At 39.0% G+C, this 21,094-nt stretch overlaps 1 non-coding gene across 1 annotated transcript; it reads right to left on the reverse strand.

Moving 5' to 3' along the window:
- Positions 1–14,229: 14,229 nt before the first annotated feature.
- On the reverse strand, positions 14,230–14,334 carry LOC129335243 (U6 spliceosomal RNA). Its single transcript, XR_008597587.1, has one exon. It is a non-coding gene; the product is annotated as a U6 spliceosomal RNA (small nuclear RNA).
- Between the last annotated feature and the right edge of the window lie 6,760 nt (positions 14,335–21,094).

The raw sequence follows: 21,094 nt of genomic DNA on the forward strand, positions 1-21,094 counted from the left end.
CAAATAACCATAACTGGTATATTTAACTAACACAGAACCAATCTGCATTCAAAAATTGTGGGGACCATAACAATGTCAACTTCAGTCAACAAAAGAATGAAAGCAACACACACACACACCTGCACAGCCCCACCCACCCCCTGAAAAGAAAGCATAATGAACTCAAAGCAGCACACATACACACACAGCCCCCCACAGCCCCATGAAAAGAAAGCAGAATGAACTCAAAGCAGCACACACATACACAGCCCCCCGAAAAGAAAGCAGAATGAACTCAAAGCAGCACACACACACACACACACACACACACTCCCCCAATGAAAATAAAACATAATGAACTCAAAGGAGCACACACATACACAGAAACCCCTGAATGAAATGAAAGCAGAATGAACTCAAAGCAGCTTAGCCTCCTCTGGAGAGCCGGCCCCAGCAGCTCTCTCTCTCTCTCTCTCTTTCTTACACACACACACATATATAGGAATGAAAAGCAGAATGAACTCAAAGCAGCACACATACACACACAGCTCCACCCCCCACCCCCCCAATGAAAATAAAGCAGGATGAACTCAAAGCAGCTTAACCCTCCTCTGCAGAGCCTGCGCTGGGCCCCAGCTCGCTTGCTCTCTCTCTCTCTCTCTGTCTCACTCATAGAGGAATGAAAAGAAAGCAGAATGAACTCGGCAGCTTAGTCTCCTCTGTAGAGCCCATGGGGCCGAAGGAGGAAGGAATCATGTGGGCAGATTCTGGAGCTGCCAGAACGCTGTTCCAGAGCGTTCCCCCTCAAAAAAAGCCCTGGTGCTAGCTGAGATATGCTTCACAGACACTGAGATATGCTTTGCAGAAGGTTGATTCATTGCAGACAGCTGGTTGCTTAGCTGTCTGGAGCTTGTAAATTATTTTCTTGCACTTGATTAGGTCAGCAACTGATCAGGTCTGTAAAAACTGTCTGTTTTTCTTCTGCGCTCATGCTCCCCCTCTGTCCCCTCCCCTCTATGTACTTTTCCTGTTTCCAGTTTATCTCCTTCCTAACCAGATCATTGCAAGGGAGGAGAAAAAAGCACTCTCAGCCAATCCCAAAATGCCATTTTCCTTCTTCCCCCACTCCTTGTGGGCTGGAGATATTTTTTTTCTTGTAAATGTAGTAAGTACAGCTGCACACAGAGTAACTTACTTTGGGTATCTGTAATATCAACCCAATTTGTTTGATCTGCTTGAAATTTAGGAGGTATTTAAATTAGAGAAAGAACTGTGATTTGTACAAATTTGATGCTATTATCTTTATAAACAGCTGGCAAGTCCCTTGAACAGTTCTCCATTAAAAATAAGGGTACTAAAGGGAGGGAAACATGGATTTACTCCCAAACTGGTAACATACTACCCCAAAATAAGCAATAATGGTAAACTTTTTTTTGTCAGAAGATAAATTATAATGAAAATCTTCTCAGTGAATACCCCTAGAGTTTGGGGGTAAGGCATTGGAGGGACAAGCCCAGCCGGGGGTTGTCAGGGAATGCTCACTCCAAAGTGGCAGGGGATCCATGCAAATGTTTTTGCCCATGTGTTCTTTCAACTCTGTTAATTCTCCCATCTCAAAACAAAGCAAGTTAGACAATTTCTTTACCTTTGGGATTGGAACTTCAGATAGATTCCATACCCTAGAACATGGATGATCCTTTTTTTTGTTGGTCTCTTCTATGTCTTTGCACTAGTTAGTATAATAGTTCTCATTGTCTCTATGCATAAGTTTGGTGGGGTTTTTTTAAGGACATGCTTTCCAGGTGCCAAAATTGCCAAATCCAAAAACTACCGAAAAATATTTTCAACAACAAAACCAACCCCCACCCCAACCCTAGAATTTTTGTTTTGGCATGTCAAAAATCACATCCTTTAAATAATTCCCAATCAAGAACAAAAATGTTTTTTGAAGTGCACACCCTTATGTATGCCACTTTGAGCTTCTTATTAGGATGGCAGATTACTCCCAAGACTAGGTGCTGGTGGCTGTTTTCCATTTGATGTCTGTTTGAATTACAAGCTCTTTTCTCCATCAGGACTTAGTAACAGCATCACAGATCAGCTTGCTTTACTTTGAACTTTATAATTTAGAGATTTGAGAGTCTTAAAATATTATTAAAATCTTTTGCACTAGACTTTTATTAGAGGCAACAAATACTAGTATTTCTCCAGCATCTGAGAAAGCATTGGTTACACTATAACTAGGTACATACAGGAATTATTAAGCTACTTTAAAAATCACTATGGCATGCACACATGCAAGAAAAATACACAGTGGAATACACTAACAGTGCAATTCTAGGCAGAATTACTCCAGTCTAATCCCATTGAAATCAATGGGCTAAGACAAGGGGGGGGTGTAACTCTATTTAGGATTCCAGTGTAAGATAATGAGGGACAGTTTTCTCCTTCTTGACCTAGATATAATTCCCTGCTGGGCTCCTTCTCATTGTGGGTGACTAAACTGAAGTGTTCCTAATGACACAGCAAATTATAATGCAGGAGCCTCTGAAAAATAGAAACATTTTTTTACATTAGAAGTGCAATTTTTCCTTCCTTACCTTTCTGAGATTGGGGAGGGGGGAATCTAATATAAAAAATAACACAATTTAGTAATCTTAAACAGATCCATCAAACAATTAACAAATCAGATCACTCAAACAATTAACTTCTTTTTTTGCAATGTTTATTTTATTGTAGAGAAGTTAAAAAGATAGAACAAAGGAAAAAGAAATGCATATAACTAATAAAGGCCTACAATGGCCTACACAAACTAATAGACATAAAGATAAAACTAGCTTACATCATCAGTCAGTACAGTTTTCCCCCCACAACACTTCATCCTTTTCACAGCAATCAGCTTGTGGTCTAGTTAATTTTTTTTTTTTAAAAATGTATATGTGTGTGTGTGTGTGTGTGCGCGCGCGCGCGCACACGCATATACATGTATGTATGTTTCATCTCGTCTTAACATTCCAGTTCCTTATTTTTACTTACACCAATCATTAGTTCATTTTTTTCTCCATTCGCAGAGAGTCATGGATTCCAATTTGCCATATATATAAACAATACTTCTGTCTCTCTTTGCCACTATGAGTTTGGCTGTCCCAACTAAAACCCACAGCTTTCCAATCCAATCCCTCCACTGTCGGTAAATAAACCATTTCAATATTTCCCCATATGACATTATTAAAAACATGCTCTTTTTTCAAAAAAAAAAATTTATCCCTATTTCCTAACTTATAAAACTCCAGTCTAGAGACTATAAATTAACTTTCAAATTCACATTAACCAAGATAGTAATCCTTCCTTCTATTCCCCTTTCCAATCTTTAATTTACAAACCTTTAATCCTTTTTACTATTTTATAAAAACATATGCCATGAATAGTTTTGTAGGGAGTTCTACTTTAAAATTTAACACACAGTAAATTTGTTGGCCCCATGTTTACCATTCATCCCTTATTTATTTATGCCCCAAGTTCTTTGTTCATGTCCTCATAACTGTTCTGTTCTTATTCCTCTTCCTTTATGCATCCCAATTCCACATTTAGATTGCAAATCTGATATAAACTTTGTACAGTCCATTTCCACTCTTTGGGTATATATCCATAAGAGGCCAGCAAATACCTCAACCATTCTTTGGCTAATACCTTCATCGTTTCTCTGGCCCCACAAAGTAAATTCCTTCTCTCTTAACTCCAGTAAAGTAAAATTATTTTGATGCATAAAAGCCCAATTTCATAGTGTTATTTCTCATAAATGCAGGAGGTAATGTTATTAAGACAGAGTTTTATAATCAGGAATAAGAAAATAGTTTCAAGGAGAAAAAAGTAGAAAGGCAGAGACTTCCCAGCATGAGTTATGTTGTTTACCTGGCTTATCTCCTTCCAAGAATGTTCTGTCTCACATTACTTTTCGCATTCCCAGGCCAAACTATTACACTAGCTGAAACAGAAACATAGCCTTCATCAGACATAGCAAAGAGTCACCCTATGTCCTTTTTAAAACTTTCTTTTTTCCAATATAGATAAACCACACTCTTGCATATATTCATTTCCTTTACTTCTTATTTTTCAACATAGAAAACACTTCCAAATTGGACGAGTGTTTCTCACCCAAGCTGTAAAAACCTCATCCTGTGTTGCAGGTTCCAAACTGCAGTTAGATCAAAGAGAAAGTTTAATAGATAAGATTGGAAGGGGTCATCCTTCATTCCAGCACAGCTTCAGCTTCAGTGATGTTCTGTTCCCACTTTTTGGATCTTCGACATTCAGACATTGCCCCAACATAGCCCAGGCAGTAAATCCTTCCATTGAACTAACCCAATGAGGCACAAGTGGGTATTTTCCAATCACTCTCTATTAAAAGTGATGAATAGCTGGAGATTGACTCTCCAGCCACAAAAAAACAGCTGCATGTCTCTGCCAGAGCTATGAGAGTGTCAGGACTAGTGATGGACACGATCCCAAAAAAATTAACGATCAAGCTGATCGTGGATTGGCGCCGGCGACGATCCTGATTTAATGACCCACACCGAGCATCTCCCGTTCCCGATCCGTGGATCGTGGATTGTGGATCGTGGAGGCAAAAGCAGAGGGGCACCCCGCTGTTTCCAGCGATACAGGAACAGTGGGTGATGCCGGCGGCATCTGTGTTTGTGTTTGGCTGTCTGTGTTTGGCCGTCAGAGCTGCCTATCAGGGTTTGCAGGGATGAGATTGGAGTGCCTATGGCTACAGAACACCCCCTTTCCCCTCCCTCTCCTGTGTGTCTTCTCCCAACTGGTGACTGCTTTGCTGGTCCGTGGTTGGAAGGAAGCCCTGCTGATCAAGGAAAGCTGGGCTTCCATTGGGGTTTCCAGGGCAACAGAAGGAGGGCAAACAGAGCTCAGGCATTCCCCTGGCTCCATTGCCAGGGGAATAGATTGCTGGTGCCTGAGTGTCTGGATCCCCGATCTGAGCCCGATTGCTCCAATCCAGGCCCCTCCCGATCACTGGATCGTTGGCCGTGGACGATAATGATCCTCCAGGTCACGATCGCGTGATCACCATTATCGTGGTTTTTTTTCGATCGTAAAGCGGATCGTGCCCATCTCTAATCAGGACACCATTGCCTCCTCAAGGGGCCGGGCAAACAATTAACTTCTTTTCACCTACATGCATGCAAATAATTTATAAATAAATAGCAAAGAAATTAAAAGTCATGTAGCATTGTTATTTAATGCTCTAATTACAGAATATATTCTCATATTTTTACTGAAGTAAAATCACAACGTGGATTTAACATTTATACCTATCGTCATATAGATTTGTAGCATCACACAAACTCAACTGCAATTAACAGAATTAATTTAATGCTCCTTTCCAGAACGCTGGACAAGGGTCTAGTCCAAGGGTGGACTAGCTACATGTTTGGTATTTGGAAAACATTTCTCCCAGACAGACCTCAAAAATACTGGACTATCTAGGTGAATACTAGACACCTTGCAACTCTATAACTGGGCCATAGGGGAGAAGCCATCAGTGAGGGGGAAAGGTGAAGGGAAGACAAAGATGGGTAGTTAGCAGGAGAAGAGAGAGAGGCTATGAGGGGGCAGGAAAGGAAAGAAGACATGGTGGGGGAGAGGAATATGAGAGTCCTTACTGGTCCTACATAAATCTCAGGAGTGGTCTAGCAGTGCTTTTTTCTCTTAATACTGAAGTGCTTTTTAAAAAGGCAATTTGAATTTGATTTCTTGCTAGGTTCTGAAAATCTCCACTCCATATGAACAAGTAGTATCTCCCATATCTGATATGTATTTTTCCTTCAAGAGCTTTCATTCTTTGTATACAAGTTCTCAGAAGTTTTAAATGGAATTAAAGAGTCCTTCTCTTTAATCTAAACTGGTTTTGTAATGGCAACACCATAGCACCAGTATAGAACAAATAAACATCAATCAGGAAAGGCTCAGGAAAGTAAACATTTTGATCTGGCATCTGTAATACCATGTAGATCACAGGAATACCTCCTTAGAAAAAATGTTGCATATCCTTCACTTCAGCCCTTCTCTCACCCAGCTCCTTCCAAGGGTAATTCAGCATGTCACAGATGACCCTTGGCTACTTCCAACCTCTTATCAGGTAGAGAATCCTTGCAATAGATTACAAGTTGCTATAGCTTACCCTGAGGTTGTACCTTACAGCCTGTTCACCATGTTGTGGTGAGGGATGGTTCTTATTGTTTTCCCCATATATATGTGTCATGGACAAAATAACCCGCTTTAGCTACTTTTCAACTCTGTATTTCCCCTCTTAATTGAGTGATTCACAGGGGTAAGTTTAGGTACCATTTCCCAAACTCCCGTTTCTGTCCAATTTGTGGGATACAATTCAGTATAAAAACCAAACTTGGCTTATACATCATGTCTGCTTTTGCCCTTAGATGACAGATACTTTATTCAGAAAATAAACAAAGCTAAAGAGTAAAAGAATTGATGGTTGTTCCATTATCATGGACTGAACTCTATTTGCTTGATGTACAGGGACACCAAGATTCTGCATCAAGACTCTGGCCTGCAGGAGGAGACAGACTGCTTGGTAGCCCTCTGTGAATGCTTCACTCAGCACTGTACAGATAAAAGCTCTTGCATTCTGGTTTGGGCTCTACACTAGCATTGACAGGGTCATTTGGTACCAAGGTGCTAATTCATCCAGCTGTCTGGGAAACTTCATAGTTTATTGAGTCTGAGGATATGGACAGGATACTTGGAAATATGAGGTCTACCACCTTCCTGGCTACTTAAATCTGCTGAGAGGGGTACGGGGTAGCATGCTGACTGGGTCCAAAAAGAAGTCAATGCTTCCTTGAGAGAGGGTTGGTCGTCCCAGCCTTGAAACAGGTTATGGTGTGTCAATTTCTAAAGATACTTGCCCTGGGCCCAGGATATCTCAATAACTATCAACTTGTCTCAAATGTTGCATTCTTGACCAAGGTAACTGAACAAGACTTTTTTCTATGGGTTGAAAAACAGCTAAAGCAGGTTATCTTGGGATTTAGCAGCTTCAGGACATTAACTGTGGTTGAGGAAATAACTTTTGCAGGAGGGGATGTATTCAGAACTTCTCTTTCCTGCACCATTTCTCCTACTTGAACTGGAGTCACACATGGATGCTATTTAACTGTAGAAAATACACTGACATTCAATCAACTTATATTTTTATTTAGCACACGTTTATCCCACCCTTCCTCCAAGAAGGGTTAACCCAATGTACATGGTTTCCCCTCCCTGCCCTTTAGTCCTTACAACAATCCTGTGAGAAATTTTATATGGAGAAAGAATGACTAGCCCAAGGTCACTCAGTAAGTTTCGTGCCAAGTGGGAATTTGAACCCAGGTCTCACCGATTGTAGCCAACCTCTTTAACTGCTGTCTTATACTGGTTTTTATCTATACCTCAGAAGCTTCTAAGCTTAACTGTTTAAGATAACATCCTTTACAGAGCTGTGAAACACATGTAAAAATAATCTAAGAATAAAGAATCAAACAAATAGAATTACAGTGAATAAAAAATGATGACCTCTAAGACAGCAGTCTTTAACAGGTCTACTCAGCCCCTACTTGAATCTATTCACTGGGCTTACTCCCAGGAAAATGTTCTTAAGATTGCACTGTACATTTCCTATGTTGAAGGAGACACGGAAATATCAAGTCTGTTAGGGGAAAATATCTGTCACGTTAATACAACACACCCCAAACACACACCCATGAAAAGAATACATAAGCAGCATGGAGCCTGTAAGACTCTGAAAAGATACATGGAGATTACGAAAAGCTAAGAATAACAGTGATAAGTGCAGCCTACATATACTTAATCCTAATTATAGCTGCACTCTCTTCTCTTAGCTATTTGAATATTCAGAACTACTATTACTTTGCCAGAAGCACTTTTCATTTCCCACATAACTTCAGGACTCAATTAAATGATCCTGGATACATTTTTTACAAGTTTTAAAACATTTACTCTGCAAATAAATCATTTTACTTATTCATGTACTTTAAGAGATTAGTTAATGATATCTCCTAAAGCCAGGGGAAATTATTGGGCTTGTTTGCTACTAAAATTATAAGACAAAATAGAGCACAATGCATTATCTATTTTAGAAGGTTTTTTTACAAGATGGTGTAAAAAAGATCAGGAAAAACATGCACACACAAAAGCATGCTTACTTAGCTTCCAAGCCTTTCATTCCCTAATAATGGAAACTAGCACTGCGTACAGAACGAGAAAAGAATGATTACCACTCATCTCTATTAGTTAATGAATATACAAAATTAGCTGTTACTGCAAATGATGATGGCTGCAACCAAACTTCAGTCACTATTTATAACTAATGTCAGTAATGAAATTGAAATAATAACCACATGAACACCAAAGAAGTCTAAATTGTTTATGGCTACATGGGAAAGAAGACTTGAAGGAAAGGTTACTGACACAGCTGTCTCATTATGTTGCACCAATCAAAAGGCAACTTCTGTATCACATTATTAGAAAAGGGAAGTAGGTACCTTTTTCTTTGATAAATTGTATTTATAATAAAGATATGATTTTGATATGTGACAAAATATCACAAAAGTACTGTAGACCTGAGAAAGTCAAGACAAAGCAGCTAAAAGCAGTTCCTATAACCTTATCAAAGAGACTTAAGGGTCAAAATGACAAATTTACAAAATGAATATGAACAAATGGAAGAATGGATCACCCCCTCTCACTGTAGGGAGGATGGCTTCATATCTATCCTCCCTGTATGTTCCACACCAATGTAGAGCATTCTCCCTGGCCAGGTGTAACGCTATGCCCTCATACATATTATATGGCAGATTTAACAGGACACCCGACCTAGCCAGATATTGCCTATGTAAACAAAAACGTGTTAAGTCAACTACACATGCTCTCCTGCATTGTCATTTGTTTGCTGATATACATCACACATATTTAAAATCTATTCTAGCTAGTATGACGGATTGTCCTGACTTGCTCAAAGTTTATAGACTGTTGAATTATTCCTTTCTTGATGTCACCAAGATGGTGGCTAAGTTTCTCCATGCTGCTTTGAAGTTGCATCAAAGGTTATCGTAGAAATAAGTTACGATTGTATTTATGTATTTGTAATGCAGTATCTTTTAATTTGTCTGTCCTATAATAACTTGAATTGCTGATATATGCCAATAAAGGCTAACTTGACTTGACTTGAATGAATCAAAACTCCCCCCCCTCTTGTCTATAATGCTACACCTTGCAGTCCCGATGATGCTGATTCACTATCGGAAAAACAAAAATCTACTTCCCTCTTGAAAAATCACACCTGTTCCCCCATATAAGGCTGGGGCACAGTACAAATAGGTTGTACCCATTTTACTATCTCTTCTGAAAGATAGTGGGGGCCAGGGGAAAAAAAGAAATAACTGGATTCTTGCAGCTCTGTTCCCATTAGGGTTCAATATCTCTCCATTCCTGGAAAGTCAATTTCAATATTTTCCATTCAAGCAGAATTTTCTCTCTATATTTTTTATCCATTTTTCTCTAGTGTTTGCAAAGACAGGTAAAAGGCAAATGAAAATAATCTTTGTTTTTGAGCTCCACAATGTGTCTTATAGCTATTGATGTACATCAAGAACATTTTCATTTTAATTTTTGATCTAGATTTCTGAGGGGAAATGTTTACCACTATTGTTTATTTACAGATAGGATATTACTGATTTGGGAGTCAAATTCATGTGGTTTTTCTTCTGGACCATTATTTTCAATGGGGAATCTATTTAAGAGTTTGAGGCCCCTGTTTATAAAGATAATGGTACAGACCATTTAGGAGGAGAAAGGAGGTCGTAGGGAAAGGCGGCTTGCAGGCAGGGCGCATGTATGCCTGATTGCCCAGATGTACAGAATGGGCTTTTACACTGCAGCTAAAAGTATATGAACCTTCAGGGACTTGGGCAAGAAATAATATGCTTCTGATTTGTGGTTCCTGCTCCTTATGGCCAATAGAAGTGCAGGCCTTGTTGGGGGCAATTACCACTTATGTCAGAAGCATTCCCCAAAGAATTTTTTTTTAAAAAAATTCCAGCCCTCTCCTCCTGAGTTATTGCTGTGCTGCTGACCTGGGCACTGTTGATTATTGCCACGTATCTCCACCTGAACATTCATTAACATTTGAAGTGCAAATGGAAAATTGCTACTTGAACCTTCTACAATTCACCAGAGCAGGCAGCCAGCTGATCAGAGACCTGTAATGGTACCATTATAGACCCTTAAAGTAGGTCTCTCCATGCACAGCCACACTTCTCTCTCTCTACTGATCCCTAAAATGGCAGCAACCTAGCAGGAGACCTCCAGCATTTGCATTATTAAAAAACCCTGTCTGCATTCATTTTCCTACTTTTACAGAGACTGTCAATAATTTTTTACCTTTCTGTCAAAAACGTTCTGTTTGCCATGCCTCTTTGTTATGGTCTGTTTAACAAAATAAGGGAGAGGGTTGGTAGCTTTTCCATTATTCCCTAGAGTGGGCTTCAGAGGGTTGGGGACTGGGGAGGCTTTTTTTCATCACCAATGATGCCAAAATTGCAGGGGAGCAACTACTGCCTGTCCACTAACGGCACCCCAAATTTCAAGTGAATTGGACAAAGTGTTCCAGTTCTATGGCTACTTGTTTCTACAGTCTTTCTACTTTCAGAGAAAAAAAGTATCTATCCACACAAGGGAGGGGGAAGAATGAGTGTGCTGAAGATCAGCTATTATTCCTGTGTGGGACCTGGGGATGGCTGGGTAGGCAGTTTTTTAACCTAATTACACCAGCATTGCAGGGAAGTGACTACTGCCTGTCCACTAAAGACCACCCAAGTTTCAACTGAATTGGACCAAGTTTTCCAATTCTAGAGCCACTGTTTTTTTTCAGACTTTCTATTTTCAGAGAGAAATTGCCACCATGAGGAGGGAAGAAAAGCTCTCTGCAGCTTGTACTTGGCTGGAATTGGCTGAGAGTGCTCTGTGCTACTCCCTTGCAAGGATCCAATTAGAAAGGAGAAATGCCATTGTCCCAGATATTAGTAGAATCAAAGAAAAACATATTCATGCTGCACGGAAGGTAAGCACTGGAACTTTTAAAAAATGGATTTGGAAGGGAAGGGATATTCATAATTCCTGAGCATCTTGGATTTGTGTTAACGTTTTGGAAAATCAAGGTAATGATTCGAAAATGCTATTTCCAGGTATACCTTGAGCTCAGGAATTTCATCACACACACCCCCTACTTATAAGTTAGCAGGATTCTTCTTGCTTTCGCTTTTCAGGGAGTATCCTTGAGAACTGCTTAGGCCTTATCTACATATTAGAAAGTCCTTGAGAGCATTGGGAAAAGCACAAGGAATTTGCATCAGATGTGAGATGGGGCTTCTATGCTTCCCACATATTCAAAGCAACTTGCTCTCTAGTGGCCTTCTAATACTTGCTATGGACATTAACTGCTTCTGTCTGCTATAGATCTGATAATTCCCTAGCCTAGGATCTTAGCCAGCAGTTAAATGAGAGGTGGTGGTAGAAATGTAGAGTTGCTATGCTCAGATAATTTTAATATGGATTTGGGCTAGAATTGGAAAGTAGTCTATATTCACACTGACACATCCAGGATACATTACACATGCCATTTTAACCTCACACATTAAAATTGTGCTAACTGAGCTGTTCAGATAGCAATGGTGCACTTAAGGAGCTCAACTAACACTTAGCAAATTATTTCTAAGCACTACAAGAACACACTAGTACAATCTCATCAATCAGTAACCTTAGAGAATGTGCTTCAATTATCTCCTTAAGGTTTGGGAAACCTCAGGTATACATGGGAGTACATTTGCCAAGGCCACTAATTTCCAAAACTGCACATATATGCTACTAGAATCCCCTCTCTTCCGTTTTTAGTGAAGAAGTTGTTGTGGAGTGAAGATGAAAATGAAGACACAGTTTGAGAACCTCATATTATTTTTCTAATCATTTGAAATGTTTTTGTCTAAATAATATTGGCAAAAGAGCAGCACAGCAAGATTCTATTACAAACCAACATGGCTACCCATCTGAAACTAAGAGCAGCATAGAAATCAGTAAATATTTTAATGCATACATATGAAATTGATTATGTGGAAGAACCTACACATTAATATCAAAAATACAATGGTGTTTTATATGTATGGATTTAATTAGATTTATAATAATTTTAAAAGTTACCCTTGTCTTTAAGGGAAGCTGTTTCTTGTTCAGCATGACACTCTGTTCAGTTGACATTGTCTGGAATAAAAATTCGACCTAGAAACTTGTAATGCCTCAGAATCACTTCCATGCATTCTTTAAGCTTTTTGCCACTGCTGTAACAACTTTACTGAGGATAAAACAAAATAGAACGTGAGCTGTATGAACACATCATTGAAAGTTGTATTATAGCAATCATTCACCTCCTGGATTCTCTCTTCCACAGAGGAAAATCTAGTTATGGATGACTGCTATAGCACAATGGTAGCACAATATCCAAGGATGTGTAGATCCCCATTCTATCGGGAAATTGCACCCTATTCAGTATAATCCAACCAGACTCAACAGGAACAGCATCACTGGGCTTAGTCTGACTCAGCTGGTCCAGAATGTCACAGTCTTACTATTTTCAGGAGCTAGATGCTGAGAAAATATGTTGCCCATTTTGAAACAACTACATTGCCTACAAAAGGCCTGTCTGGCATCAACCAGAGCTTGGGCCTTTTCAGTTGTTGCCTCTGCTCTGAAGTGTAGGGATCTCATTCTCCTGGTGAGGGTGGGGGATTCCTTGCTTTCACCCCTGCCCCCTGCATCCACTGACCTGGCTATTGAGGGAGGAAGGCATGGGAACAGGCCTCCAAGGTGCACTCTCAGGGAGGCACAATGATGTCACTGACATCATTGCGCCACCCCGGGAGCACTCCTGTGCTTCATCGCAGGTCAATCTGGGACCCAAATGAGCAGAATCGGGCTGTTTGAGGCCCAAATTGGGCAGCTGTGAAGCAGCCATGACCCCTGAACCTGCGTGATGACGTCACCAGAAGTGCCATCCCCAGAAGTGACATCACTGTGCAGCCGCAAGATGGTGCACACATAGCGTGCACAAGTAAACAATAAAGAAAACAAGAAGATGAGCCAGGTCTCCCCCTCCCACTGGGAAGAGAAAGGAACCTGGGAACCAGGGTAGATTTGATTTAAATCGAATCAGTTTAAATCATGATTTAAAACACGATTTAAATCACTAATCAGTAAGACTAGATTTAAATAATTATTTTCTACATAAAGACTCATTCATTTCTACATAAAGACTCTTCACAGTTAGCTTCTTGTGCAGATCTATTCTACTCCCAACAATCTTCTATCCATTGAATTTTTTGAAACAGCACTTAAGAGGTAAGGGGTTGGTTCTGTGTACAACAATTTGCAAAGGAACAATGAGATTAAGGTATTATTCTCAACTGTGTATGTTTCTTTTATAACCTTTTTGCTGTGAAGAAGAGATGTGATCTCTGCAGACACAAATTCACAGTTTTGAGAACTGTAAAACCAAGCATCTGTGATCATATCTTCTAGAGAAACCTCTGGAAGAGCAAGACACTGTGAATGGATTAATGGAATTTGTTTACCAGAAAATTTAAACATTGCATGAATATACAGCCTCATGCTACATAATTAAAAACTAATCCTTATTTCATGATGATAACCATTGGACTATAATGTATCTTAAATTGAAAACTGTATTTAGATAAAAATTTCCTCAAAAGACATTTTATTTAAAAAATCCAATTTAAATTTAAAAATCTGATTTTTTAATTTTTTTTTAAAAAAATCATTGATTTTTATCCATCCTGTTGAGAACCCTACTGAAACGGTAAGGGGAGCCTCCGTCTTGGAGATCTTCAGGAGTTACTGCAAGTCCTGTCTGTTTGCCAGGGATTTTGAGAAGGTTAGAATGGCAGACATATTTTAAGGGCAGAGGCAATGATTTGGGGAGTGGTTTTAACTGTAAATGTTTAAACTGCTATTGTAAGCCACCTCAAGCCATGAGGAAAGGTAGGGTAAAAACCTCGAGATTCTTAAATGTGCCCTTGACTAATATGTGAGGCCCCACAGTTGGGCTCTGTTCTTATATGTAATAGAGTTGTACCAAGGCTGTACAATGGATTATGTTAATTCATGAATTTCCATGTCATCCTTACGCAAAGGCCTTGCAAATTTTTCTTGTATTATTCCAATTTTAGTATATGTTTTGCAAAAGTGAGCAAGTATTATGTTAGGTAGTTTTACATCTGTATAATTTTCTGTGTTGTATTCCACACTTACGAGCACTTTCTATATGCATTGCTTTATGACTTCAAGTAGCTTCACCGGTAGCAAACAACTACTACTTCAATAATGGAAGTTTCACCACTCTCCTCCTATGCACTACTCAATAGTGGGAACACTTGTGCACGTAAAAAAAATCTTCAAGTGCTGTAAGAAAACTCTAAAAATTGCACTTTTTATTTACCAACATCTTTTAATCCTCCCAAGGAAAAATCCTACTAAACTAACTTGCAATTGGAGATCAAAATGACCCAAAATTCCAGAAAAAGGAATGGAATCCTGATAGCTCTCTCAATCATGGCATTAAAAAGGTAAAGGTAGTCCCTTGTGTAAGCTCTGAGTCATTACTGACCCACTGGGGAATGTCAAAGCTACTGAGAAAAAATCAGACCTCAAAAACAACTTTCTTCAGCAATGCAAGACAAAGAAGAATAACATTTGCAATTGGGGTCCAAAATACCCCTCATTGAAAACATCAAATCCTCACACATGGTGGCAGTTTCAGTATTATAACAGTTAAAAATTATTGCATTCTTTAAAATAAATTGTTTCTTGTGCTTTAAAAGTGGTAGGGGTTAATTTTACCCCATTACATTTCTGTAAGGATTTAATGTTTTCAATTAGAGGTATTTTTGAACTCGATTTCAAATTTTACTCTTCTTTGTCCTGCTTTGCTGAATAAAGTTATTCTTGAGGACAAAATAAAAATAGGCACATAATAGACCCTTGCAATGGAAAGGGGCATTCCATTCCTGCCAGTTAAAGTGTTAACAAAAAGAAGAGAAAATATCGGCACACTTTCTGCTAGCCTTCTTGTAACCTGCTCTCAGGCTGCACCTGTTGGAGCTTTACAATTAAGGGCTCTTCCTGAATAACAAAGGGAAACAATCAGCTCAGTGGACAGATGGGTAGGGGTCATCTTAAGTTCCAGGCTGAATGGTTCCTTCAAGTCTGGAAAATGTGAAGCAGTTTGAGAATACCTACAAACATGTCCAAGACTGCAGGGGGGTTAGAATGACCCCGTTTTTCAAAACTGCAATACAGTTCAATTTGAACTTTTGCATGTGTCTATGGACATCAGGGAAGCTTTGAGAGAACTGAAACACAGGGCTTTGTCCTGCTCTTACTATATACACAACAATTCAGGTTGCAAACAGTGGTTTCCTTGGGGTCATTTCAACCTCCAATTACAAAACTTGTGTAAGACACTGGATACAAAAGTGATATTTTTGCACAAAAAATCTATTGTTTAAAATTTATCTCTATAATTTATGTTTTCACTATTTGCTCCACCTTGCTATAAAATGGAGATAATATGTGTTGGTCCATCTATTTATATATGGAAACGGTGCTAAAATCATTTTTCAATATTTGTTGGGGTCACTAGAACCCCTAAATACAATTACGCAAGGTACTTTCACTTTCAAGCCAAGTCTATTGGGGGCCAGAATAATCCTTTTCATAAGTTAGATTACCCTCAAACTTAAAAAAGAAAGGCAGTGGGGAGGGAAGAGACATTGCAGTTCATTGGGGAGAAAGCATAACTAGAATTGGGTGTCTGTAGAAAATTTTAAATGGTAAACCTATTTTTTTCAATGACTTCTAGGGTCAAAATAATCTGTTTCCTTGGGAGGGTTATAGAAAACAATTGGCTAAGACTGTAAACTTACACTAGTGGCCAAGATTGTGGAAACCTTTTGGAAAAAGTGTATTTTTGAGGCTTGATGGCTCATCATAACACCACTTTTTTTTGGAGTAATACCATAAAACTATATATCAATGGAAAGATAATTTAATCAAGAATGTAATGCAATAACTTTTATGAAGGATTTTTTTTTCAGAACAGTAGTTATAAAGAAGAAAATTGAAACAGAAAAAATGAGTTATACAACAATTCTCACCATGTCAGTTAAGACTTAGTTGGGTAACCTTTTGCTTTAATTACAGCCTTACAACACCTTCCCATGGAGTGAGCCAAGTTTTTTAGTTCTGCAGCTGTTATAATATGAAACCACGATTGAGTTATTGCTTCTATTAATTGCAGTTTATTGCTGGGTTGCTTCTCACTAACCAGTTTCTTTAGTTGGCTCCATAGATTTTCGATGGGGTTAAGGTCTGGGCTATTCTCAGGCCATTCCAACAGTGGAATATGATTATCTTGAAACCACTTTTTGCACACAGCAGCAACATGACATGGAGCTGAATCTTGTTGAAATATAAATGCTTCATTATCTTGGAAAAGATCACATGTGGAAGGCTTCAGTTTGGGCTCAAGTATTTCATTTTTGTATTTTGGGGCATTTATCACGCAAATTCTGCCCACACCTTTTGATGTCATACAACCCCATACAGGGGCGGCGCAAGGGTTTGCGGCACTTGCGGCCGGCTAGGCACCCCCCTCGCGCGTGCGTGCACCACCCTGCGCGATGATGTCACATGTGATGTCATCATGGGAGTGTGTGCGCTGCCGCCACTAGGCCAATCGCTGTGGTGGGCGGGCTCTGAGCTCTCCCACTCTGGGCCGCCGCAGATGCCTGCCCGTGGTGGCTGCGCCCAGCCGGGGGCTTGTGCTGCCGGCGGCAGCAACGCAGGGAGGAGGGATAGGAGCTGCTGCTATGTGGCGCACGCTCCCGCCCCCCCACGCCTCCTCCGGCGCTCCCTCTGGCACCCTACGCCTGAGGCCACCACCTACCTGGCCTCTATGGGCGCTCCGGCCCTGACCCCATATCATAACACTAAATGGGTGTTTCACGGTAGGTGTAATGCAATCAGGATGCAAATCTTCTCTGATTCTTCTTCTCACGTATTTTATGCCATCACTACCAAACAGGGAGATTTTGGTCTTATCACTCCAAATAACACTGTCCCATTGTTTCGCTGTCCAGTTAACATGGGTTTCAGCCCAGTTTAATCTTTTCAACCTTTGTTTGAGAGATAACAATGGTTTTTATCGTGGAATTCTTTTTTTTTTTTTTTTTGAAAAATTTTTATTGGGTTAGAATCCATTATTTCCACATTTACATTCAATTTTCCCCAATTTTTTCATCTCTAACCCCCTCCCTTTCCCCCCCCCTTTTTGTTGACTTCCAACAGCTTTCCAACCCTTTGTCCCCTTTCCCTTACTTTTATTAGCTTCCTCTATCTAAAACAAATATATATTCTCCATTATTCTAAGCAGTACATCCTTAACTATTTTTAACATTATATGCCCAAACTGTAAGCCTTTGTTTCCATCTTAGATAAACAATTTATCCCAATTTTTCAATTTCAGGTATTTCTATATATCATAAACCATATAGATCATACATTCGTTTATATCAAACAATTTGACTTATTCTCTATATATATTACTCATTCTATCTTTTTATAATAGTTCTATATATCTCTCCTCACGTAGTCAATCAATTTGACCCATCTATATCTTCAGACATTCAGTTTGGTACAAAACTTGTCAGAAAAAAAAAGAAAATATTGTTAGTTAATCGCTCCTTATATTTAGTCCTTATAATTAATTATTTTCTCTATGTTCTGTTTGTTAACCTATATATATCTATATATATGTCAATCTATTAATCTGACTGCTTATTAATTCACATTTATCTCTTCTCCCCCCGGTAAAGTCTCCCCCCTCTACTTCAATACTTCAGTAGTTCTCAAACTGCCACAGTTTTCCTCCCACCTCCCATTTCTTCTCCAGGTATTGTTTCAGCTTCTCCCAGTCTGTGTTGAACTGCCCTGAGTCCAGATCTCTCAATTTTCTTGTCATCTTGTCCATTTCAGCCATATACAGCAATTTATAAGTCCAATCTTCAATAGTTGGCACTTCTTGTACTTTCCATTTTTGCGCATACAAAAGTCTAGCTGCTGCTGTCATATAAAATATCAACGTCCTGTGTTGGGCTGGAATTCCCTCCATTCCCAAGTTCAGTAGCAGGAGTTCTGGGTTCTTATTAATTTGAAATTGTAAAATTTCACTCATTTCTCTTATTATTTCCCCCCAGTACTGCCTGGCTACCTCACACGACCACCACATATGATAGAGGGAGCCCTCATGCTTCTTACATTTCCAGCATTTATTAGAAGTATTCGAATTCCCTAGCGCAATCTTCTTTGGTGTCATGTACCAACGATAGATCATTTTATAAATGTTCTCTTTGATATTAATACATGTCGTTGTCTTCATTGTAGTTTTCCACAAGTATTCCCATGCCTCCATTGTTATTTCTTTATTAAAGTTTATAGCCCATTTCACCATTTGTGTTTTAACTATCTCATCCTCGGTATACCACTTCAACAGTACTTGGTATACCTTGGATATTCTTTTCTTATCTTCTTTAAGAAGGGTCTGCTCTAGTTCCGAATTCTCTATTCGTATACCTCCCTTTACAGAGTCCGAATTATATAAGTCTCTGATCTGTCTATACTGGAACCAATCGTAGTTAGGTGATAGTTCCTCTTGTGTCTTTATTCTAAGTTTGGATGCTTCAGTTTTAGTTATTTCTTTATATGTTAAACATTGTTGTTCATTATCAACAGCTCTCGGGTCTATCACCTCATATGGAACCACCCACAAAGGGGTTCCTTCTTGTAGATAAATTCTGTACTTCTTCCAGATTATCTATAGACTTCTCCGAACAAAGTGATGCAGGAACATCGAGTTGACCTTTACTTTGTCATGCCATAAATATGCGTGCCATCCAAATATTTTTTTATATCCCTCTAGGGCTAATAGTTTCTTGTTCTTTAATGTCATCCATTCTTTCAACCAAACTAGGCAGATTGCATCATGATAAAGTCTCAGATTGGGCAGTTGCATTCCGCCTCTTTCCTTTGCATCTTGTAAAACTTTCACTTTCACTCGAGGCTTCTTGCCTGCCCAAACAAAATCTGATATTTTCCTCTGCCATTTTTCAAATTGTTTGGAGTCTCTGATGATTGGTATTGTCTGTAGCAAAAACATTACTCTTGGTAACACATTCATCTTAACTGCTGCAATCCTGCCCAACCATGACAAATTCAATCTATTCCATTTAATCAAGTCTCTCTCTATCTGAGTCCATAGTTTTTCATAATTGTTTTTGAATAGATCTATGTTCTTTGCAGTTAATTCGACTCCCAAATATTTCACTTTACTTGTTACTTCACAATCCGTTGTTTCCATTAACAATTGTTGTTTCTGCTTAGTCATATTTTTGCATAATATCTTTGACTTCTTTTTGTTAATGAAGAAACCTGCCAAGTCTCCAAACTCCTTGATCTTATCTATCACTCTTGGCATGTTCTCCAATGGGTCCTCTACAATTAACATTATGTCATCCGCAAATGCTCTGACCTTGTATGAATAGTCCTTTATTTTTATTCCACGAATTTCATCATCTTGACGTATTTGTATCATCAGAATCTCCAATACTAAAATGAACAACAATGGAGATAACGGGCAACCTTGTCTTGTTCCTTTACTTATCGTCAATTTCTTGGTCAATTCATCATTCACCACAATTGCTGCAGTCTGGTCTCTATAAATTTCCTTAATTGCTCTGATGAATCTTTCTCCCAATTGTAGCTTTTCCATAGTGGCAAACATAAAGTCCCAGTTTAAATTGTCAAACGCTTTTTCAGCGTCAACAAAGAAGAAACCAACCTCTTTGTCACAACGCTTGTCATAATATTCAATAGCATTGATCACTGTCCTTAAGTTGTCTCTTATTTGTCTGTCTGGCAAAAAGCCTGCTTGTTCCTCCTCTATGACTTCCGAGAGCCACCCCTTCAATCTCTCCGCCAATATCTTCGCAAAAATTTTGTAGTCATTGTTGAGTAGCGATATAGGTCTATAATTTTTCACATTAGTCAGGTCTTGGCCCTCTTTTGGGATCAATGATATATTCGCTTCACTCCAAGTTTCTGGAATCCTTTGATCCCTTAAAACCCCATTCATCACCTCTTTTAGGAATGGTGCCAGTTCATTAGCCATTGTCTTATAGAATTTAGCCGTAAGTCCATCTGGCCCTGGCGCCTTTCCTAGATTTGCAGATTGTATTGCCTTACTTATTTCCTCGTCAGTTACTTCACTATTCAACTTATTTCTCCAAGCTTCCGAGATTTCTGGAAGTTTGGTTTTCTCCAAATATGACGCTATTGATTCTTTGTTTACTTCTTTTTTATTATACAGCTTAGCGTAAAATTTATAAAAGGCTCTACTAATGGTAGCCTGCTCCAAATACGTTTTGTTATCTTCGCAAATTTTATTTATTATCTTCTTTTCCCTTTTCTTCTTCAATTGCCATGCCAGGTACTTCCCAGGTTTATTAACACCCTCAAACGCTTTTTGATTCAGTCTTTTGAGATTCCACTCCAATTCTTTATTGCTCATTGCTGTTAGCTGTTCTTGAAGTATTTTAATTTCCTGGTATACCTTCTTTTTCCCTGGTCTCTTTTTTAGCTGTATTTCTTTGGCTTTTATTTTCTCCTCAATCTCTTGTCTTTTCTCCTCTTTCTTCTTTCTTGCTCTACCATTTAAGTCCATTAGTATGCCCCTTACAACCGCCTTGTAAGCATCCCAAACTTTATTGGTTGGTACTTCTTTATTCACGTTGTATTGTATAAAAAACTTTGTCTCTCTTCTCAGTATTTCCATATTCTCTCTTTCCTGTAACAAGTCCTCATTTATTCTCCATGCTTTCCTTTTTCTCTTTTTTCC

The sequence above is a fragment of the Eublepharis macularius genome, chromosome 8 (genome assembly GCF_028583425.1).
Source record: "Eublepharis macularius isolate TG4126 chromosome 8, MPM_Emac_v1.0, whole genome shotgun sequence".
NCBI classification, from domain to species: domain Eukaryota; kingdom Metazoa; phylum Chordata; class Lepidosauria; order Squamata; family Eublepharidae; genus Eublepharis; species Eublepharis macularius.